Here is a 6,189-nt window from a genome sequence, read left to right on the forward strand (position 1 = left end):
CTATCAATGATAACATGCATCAGATAATACCAATTGAAAACATGATTGAGTCTCTAGATTGTTTGGTGAGGATATATTAGCATGGAGCAGATTTCATGGGACAGGAGTTTACATATGGAATAAAATGACAATTATAAGCAAGACCACATGATAACATTTGTGATAGTAGCATTCATTTTTCACCGAGGATGTGGCTATCCACATTGGATGATTTCTCAACTTCAAGGAAATGGAGGACTAGGAGACTTATGGTTATCACCTTCCCAGCAGGTGTCATATTACTGTGAATGTATGGGTGGACAAGTAAAGTGAACAAAAATGAGGTAGGACACACACTCAATTCATCACATCCCCAAAAAATGCATAACTTTTCATTAAATCAAGATGGCTCCTGAGATAAGGAAGGCGCATAAGTATCATAGGGTACATGGAGTATGTCCCCGTTATGTGCTTATATTGTGATGTTAGCATAGGTAATAATAAAGTATAAGCACATACACATAACCAAGGTATTTAATTAAAAACATGGAAACATATATATTAGTATAAATAGATAATGATAAGTTATATGGAAGAAGATGAGAGAGAGAGAGTACTATTAAGAAAAAATCTCACATAAATAGAGAGATTCCAATGAAGAATTGTGGAACAACTGAAGAAGATGAGATATGATCAAGGGAACATCAATAACATTCAATCAATGAATAGAGAGGGAAGCCAATGGGGCTTCGAAGAAGTTCAACCATAGTTAAAATATGTAATTGTAAGTTTCCTTAATTAATGTAATCATAAAGGTGTAAAATTGATTATTTGAGAAATGATTTAGGGATTTCAAGTAGCTTTCATATGGAGTCTACAATCAAGGAAGGTCTATAAGATGCCTTATTGTAGTACTAGTTAAGGGAAAGACTATATATAAACCCTACTATATATAACTTTCCTATGGAGTTTGTAATTAAGGGAGGTCTGTTAAGACACCTTATTGTAGTACTAGTTAAGTGAAAGGCCATATTTAACTTTCCTATGGAGTCTGCAATTAAGGGAGGTTTGTTAAGACACCTTATTGTAGTACTAATTAAGGGAAAGACTATAAGGGCATCTATCCTTCCTATGGATTCTAAAATCATGAAAGAGTTGCTATGATACCCTATTGTAGTACTAGTTAAGTAAGGGAACCCTACCAATTTCCTATAGAGTCTACAATCAAGGGAGAACACCCTATTGTAGTACTAGTTAAGGGGAAGATAGTAAGGGCACTCTACCAACTTTCCTATGGAATCTTCAATCAAGGGAGAGTGGTTAGGACACCCTATTGTAGTTCTAGTTAAGGGAAAGATAGTAATGGATCCTTTTCACAAGAACCTTTCTAACCAAACAAGCAATCCACTAAGTAGACCACCTCGTGTGGATGCCTAACACCTGCCACTGAGGCCAAGGGAGCCAAAGTTCTACTCTTGGGCTTAGTATGTAATTTTCTTGGATTAACTTATTATTATTAAAATTTATTTGAAGTTTATATGTATTTTTATATCCATGTACTGATGCTTATTTCATGGTTGCAGGGTTCATAAGCCTAATGAAGAAGTATAGTCATTGTGCATTGTTAATTTTAGGATCTAATCAAGGTTATGTATGATGTGTCTACATCAAGGCATTAAGAATTACATATTATTATAGATAATATACAAAGAAATATACTACATAATAGTATTATGAATAATGATATTATTAATATAATATAATTACATTATAAATCTATAGCTGATAATATATCTAACTATTATCACATTGATAACTAAAGGTAATTAATTGATTAATTAATTTAATATAGCAATGTACTATATTATGATCTAATAATATAGTTAATATAATCAATTAATATATAGATAAGATAATATCATGTCCCCATGTTTATAAGATTTAGTAATTAAATGAATAATAAAATAAATTATAATATAATTTATTATTGTCTATTATAAATATATAACAAGAAAATTTGTAGCACACATATATAGATCAATATCACCATATCATGTAATTAAAATAATGAATACAATATGATAAATGATATAATATAAATATAATGAAAAGAATACAATTGTAATACAATATTAAGTAATACAATAAGTAATAGTCAATTAAAATAGATTTTTAAAGGAAAATACTATAATTGATTGATATGATAATTAGTTAATAAATAATCAATTAATATTAATGCAAAGAAATCATTATATTAATAGTTATTAGATAAAACAATTGTCAAGGAGAGGTGCCCATTGCTTAAAGAAAGGTACAAGTTTAAAAAGATGCATCTCTAGTAATTTGCCATTCCAGCATATATTTAGGAATTTAAACTCATTGTTGGGGAATCATCAGAGAAAATATAATACAAAGGATACAAATAAGAGATTAAGTCGAAAATAAATGATGGACCCCCAAATCGGGTTCATTACACAATAGGATGGATGAACTTTTCCTCTAACATTTTTTGCAATTCTGCTTTGACTAAAAGTGTTACCTTAGGATGCATCTTGCACAATTTTTGCTTCACTAGTTCAATCTTGGGGTCTACTATCAAATGATGCACAATAAAATTAGTGTCTAAACTAGGCATGTCTTTGTATGTCCATGCAATTTTGCCCTTTTTCAATAATTCAATCATTGCCTTTTTCTCTTTAGGATTTAGGGTAGCGGCAATGTAGGTGATTTGTGGATTATCCTCTATACCCAAGTTGACTGGAATTGTGTCTTCATTAAAAATAGATGACTTTTCTAGTGGTAAAGATCTAAATGGAAATTCAATCTCTCCCTCTTCTGGCACCTCTAAGAGGTTTTCACCAGAAGATGCGTCCTTTATTTTATCTTTTTCTTCATCCAAAAGTGCCCCAGAGGAGTTTTCACTAGAGGATGTTTCTTTTTTTTCTTTTTTCTTTTTTTCTTTTTCACTTTTGTGACTAAGAGAATTGACTTGGCTACCAAAGTAGGCTTTCTCATTGTATTGGATCTCATATTTGTAATCTCGGAGACTCTTGAGGCCAAAAAGTGTCATCACTGCTTCATTAGTATTACAAATGTCGAGAGTTGGTGGTGTATCTTGAAGGTCCCAGTCTATCATGTTGGGGTTAGTGAGAGGTAGGTTGATGGATGAAAGGTCATCTATGGTGATGGCATGGACATAGTTATCTAGGTCATCCTCAATGTATTGGAAAGGTACTTCAAAGAATTTCTCCTCTTCAGTCTCAAAATTTGGTTCAATTGTACAATAGTTGTTAGCAAAGGATACCTTAGGTTTAATGGAGCCCAATCCATGTCCTTTAGAATATCTATTAGCTTATGAGGGTTGTCTCATTCCATATTCTTTATGTCCAAGGCCGGTACCATGATATCCCATGTTTTTAATAATGGGAGGGGCCTTAACATACTTGTCTTTAGGGAACTCCACAAGTTCATCTTTTTCATCATAATATAGCCAATCTAGGATATTAGATTCCATATGCTCATCACTAAGTGAACCCCAATGTTCAAATGTTGTCTTGTTAATATGCACAGTCTCTTTGTTGGCAGGAGGTTGCAATTGTGAAGGTTTTCCAAAGGAATGAGGGGAGAGTCGTAGTTTTCCAACACACAAGGCATTTTCAAACTTATACTCTCCCATTCCTAAATCAATAAAAGTAACCTTCTTCCCTGTAGTATTGACCTTAGTATATTCAACCTTCTCCTTTCCCTTATAGAAATTTGAATCTTCATTAGCTAATTCTGGTACTATTTTGGAAGGTGGTTCTTTTATGGTGAGGGGCTTAGGTATGACCTTAGCAAACTCACTAATTGGACAAAAATTTGTTGGAGCACCTTCCAATCTTTTACAAAATTCAAAAGGGGTAGGATCTCTTGGGATCATGACCTCTCTTCCTTGGTGAGGAAACTTTAAGCATTGATGATACGTAGAGGGTACCACTTTGAGTGTATGTATCAATGGTCTACCAAGCAAGATGTTATATGGAAAATCCAATTCTAGGACATGGCATTTGGTATTTATGACAACTAGCCCAACCTTTAGTGGCAAAATGATAACCCATTTTGATTCTCTTTCCCTCTCATCATATGCTTTTATTGTGATCCTTTTATTAACATCTAGAAGATCCTCTGGAAGTCCCAAGGAGTGAATCATTTTCAATGTACAAAGGTTCAAACTGGATCTATTTTCTATAAGGACTCTTTTTATTTTATGTCATTTTATAAGGACTTCAATGTGGAGTGACATATTATGGTGTGGATTAGGACCTTGGAAGTATTTGTCTGTGAAGACAAGGTATTTTTGGGTGGAAAGATTTCCAATCATAGCAGTAAATTGGGATGCATTAATATTTTTAGGAACAAGATCTCTTTATGGATGGGTGATGTGGTAAGAAGCTCAAGAATGGATATTTGTGTAGGAGTTTTACCTAGTTGGGATAATACATCATAGTGAGAATTGGACCTTTATGAAGTGGATAGTGCAGTAGGTGCATGTGGAATTGATTGATTAGTGTTGTTGGGAGTGGCAGCTTGCAAAGTGAGTCTTCCCTGTCGAGTGGTTACATCACAATTGGCTGCTTGTAAGACAAGGGTATTCATATGAGTGTCTACCTCTTCAATGCAACCACACATGGAGTCAAGACCACATATATCGTTGGTTTCTATCTTACCACACAAGTAGTCAAATCTTGATATATGGTTAGTAGAATAATCATAAAGTAGTGCATTTGATGTGGAGGCTTGATTCACATTGTTGGTATTGTTGTCATCATTTTTGTGATCAGAAAATGGCATTTGGAATATCTTTGAATTAGCATTTTTGGAATTTGGACCTCCTTCTACTTCAATTTCCCCATCATCAACAAGATTTTGGATAAAAAATTTGAGCTTGATAAATTTGTTGGTGTCATGTCCTTTGATGCGGTGGTATTTACAATATTCATTTTCCCTATACCACTTTGACTTCGATTGATTTTCATCAAAAGGACGTGTGTTAGGAAATACCATCAAGTTGTGATCCACTAATTTTTGAAATATGGACTCCAAAGGTTCATGAAAGTTAGTGAACTTCCTATTTTGATCATAGTCATGATTGTAGTTTTTTTTGCGTGGAAAGAATTGTATTTGATTACGAGATTGCTAATTGCCTTGATTGTCATGATTCAAATTGTTGTTGTTTCAATTACGGTAGTTGTTGTTACCTCCTTGAAGATTTTTGACATTAGTAACACCATCATGTGTAACACCCTTATTCTTGGACCAAAATTTTGGTTTTCTATTGTTGTTTCACTCATTGTACGAGGATGATGAGTTATAATGCTTAATGGTACCCTTCTCCAAAAGTCCATTTTCAATATTTTTACTCTTCTTGACTAAAGTGGCAAAGTCTTCAGGGCTAGCCATCTTCATGTGGAAGGACATTTTGGGTATCAAATTCTTGATGAATATATCCACAAGGTAGGAATCCTCAATTTTATAGGGCATACAATTAGCAAGATGTCTCCACCTTTTGTACAAAGTTGGCAAAAATTTCACAGTTTTTTTGCTTTGTGTTGCACAAATCACTCAATGAGACATGATGTTAAATGTTGTAAGAATATTGTGCTATAAACTTGCTTGTCAAATCATTGAAGGAAGTAAAGGAGCCCTTAGGTAAATTCATTAACCATTCTAGTGCGGGGCCTCCAAGACTTTGTGCAAAGAGTCTCTTAAGATAATCATCACTGTAAGCTACTTCTTGGCACAGAATGGAAAATTTCTTGAGATGTGTGACATGGCATGTCTCTCTCATATACTTGTCAAATTTAGGAATTTTGAAACTAGGTGGAAATGGTACCATATTGATGGATTTATCAAATGAAAAAGGAAAAATTTCCTCAAAAGAGACATCCTTCACCCCTTTGTTGTTCATGTGAAGGACCAAATTTTGCAATTCTTGGAATTGTTGAGCCAAATCTTGATTAGGTTGCACTTGTGATTATTGGGAATTCACAAACCCACCTCCTAAATTATAGTGAGTCCCAAATGTAGTGTGAGGGGGTGGAAGTATTGTACTTTGGCCAATGTATTGATATGTAGTTGTCAAAATTAGCACGGATGTCTTTACCATACTGGTTGGCACTTGTAAATAAGAGGAGTGCATTGGTTGTGTCAGAATTTCCATTGGCTAAGTAG

Source organism: Cupressus sempervirens, chromosome 6, assembly GCF_028749045.1.
Source record: "Cupressus sempervirens isolate cs-2001-9-10 chromosome 6, ASM2874904v1, whole genome shotgun sequence".
In the NCBI taxonomy this organism is placed as follows: domain Eukaryota; kingdom Viridiplantae; phylum Streptophyta; class Pinopsida; order Cupressales; family Cupressaceae; genus Cupressus; species Cupressus sempervirens.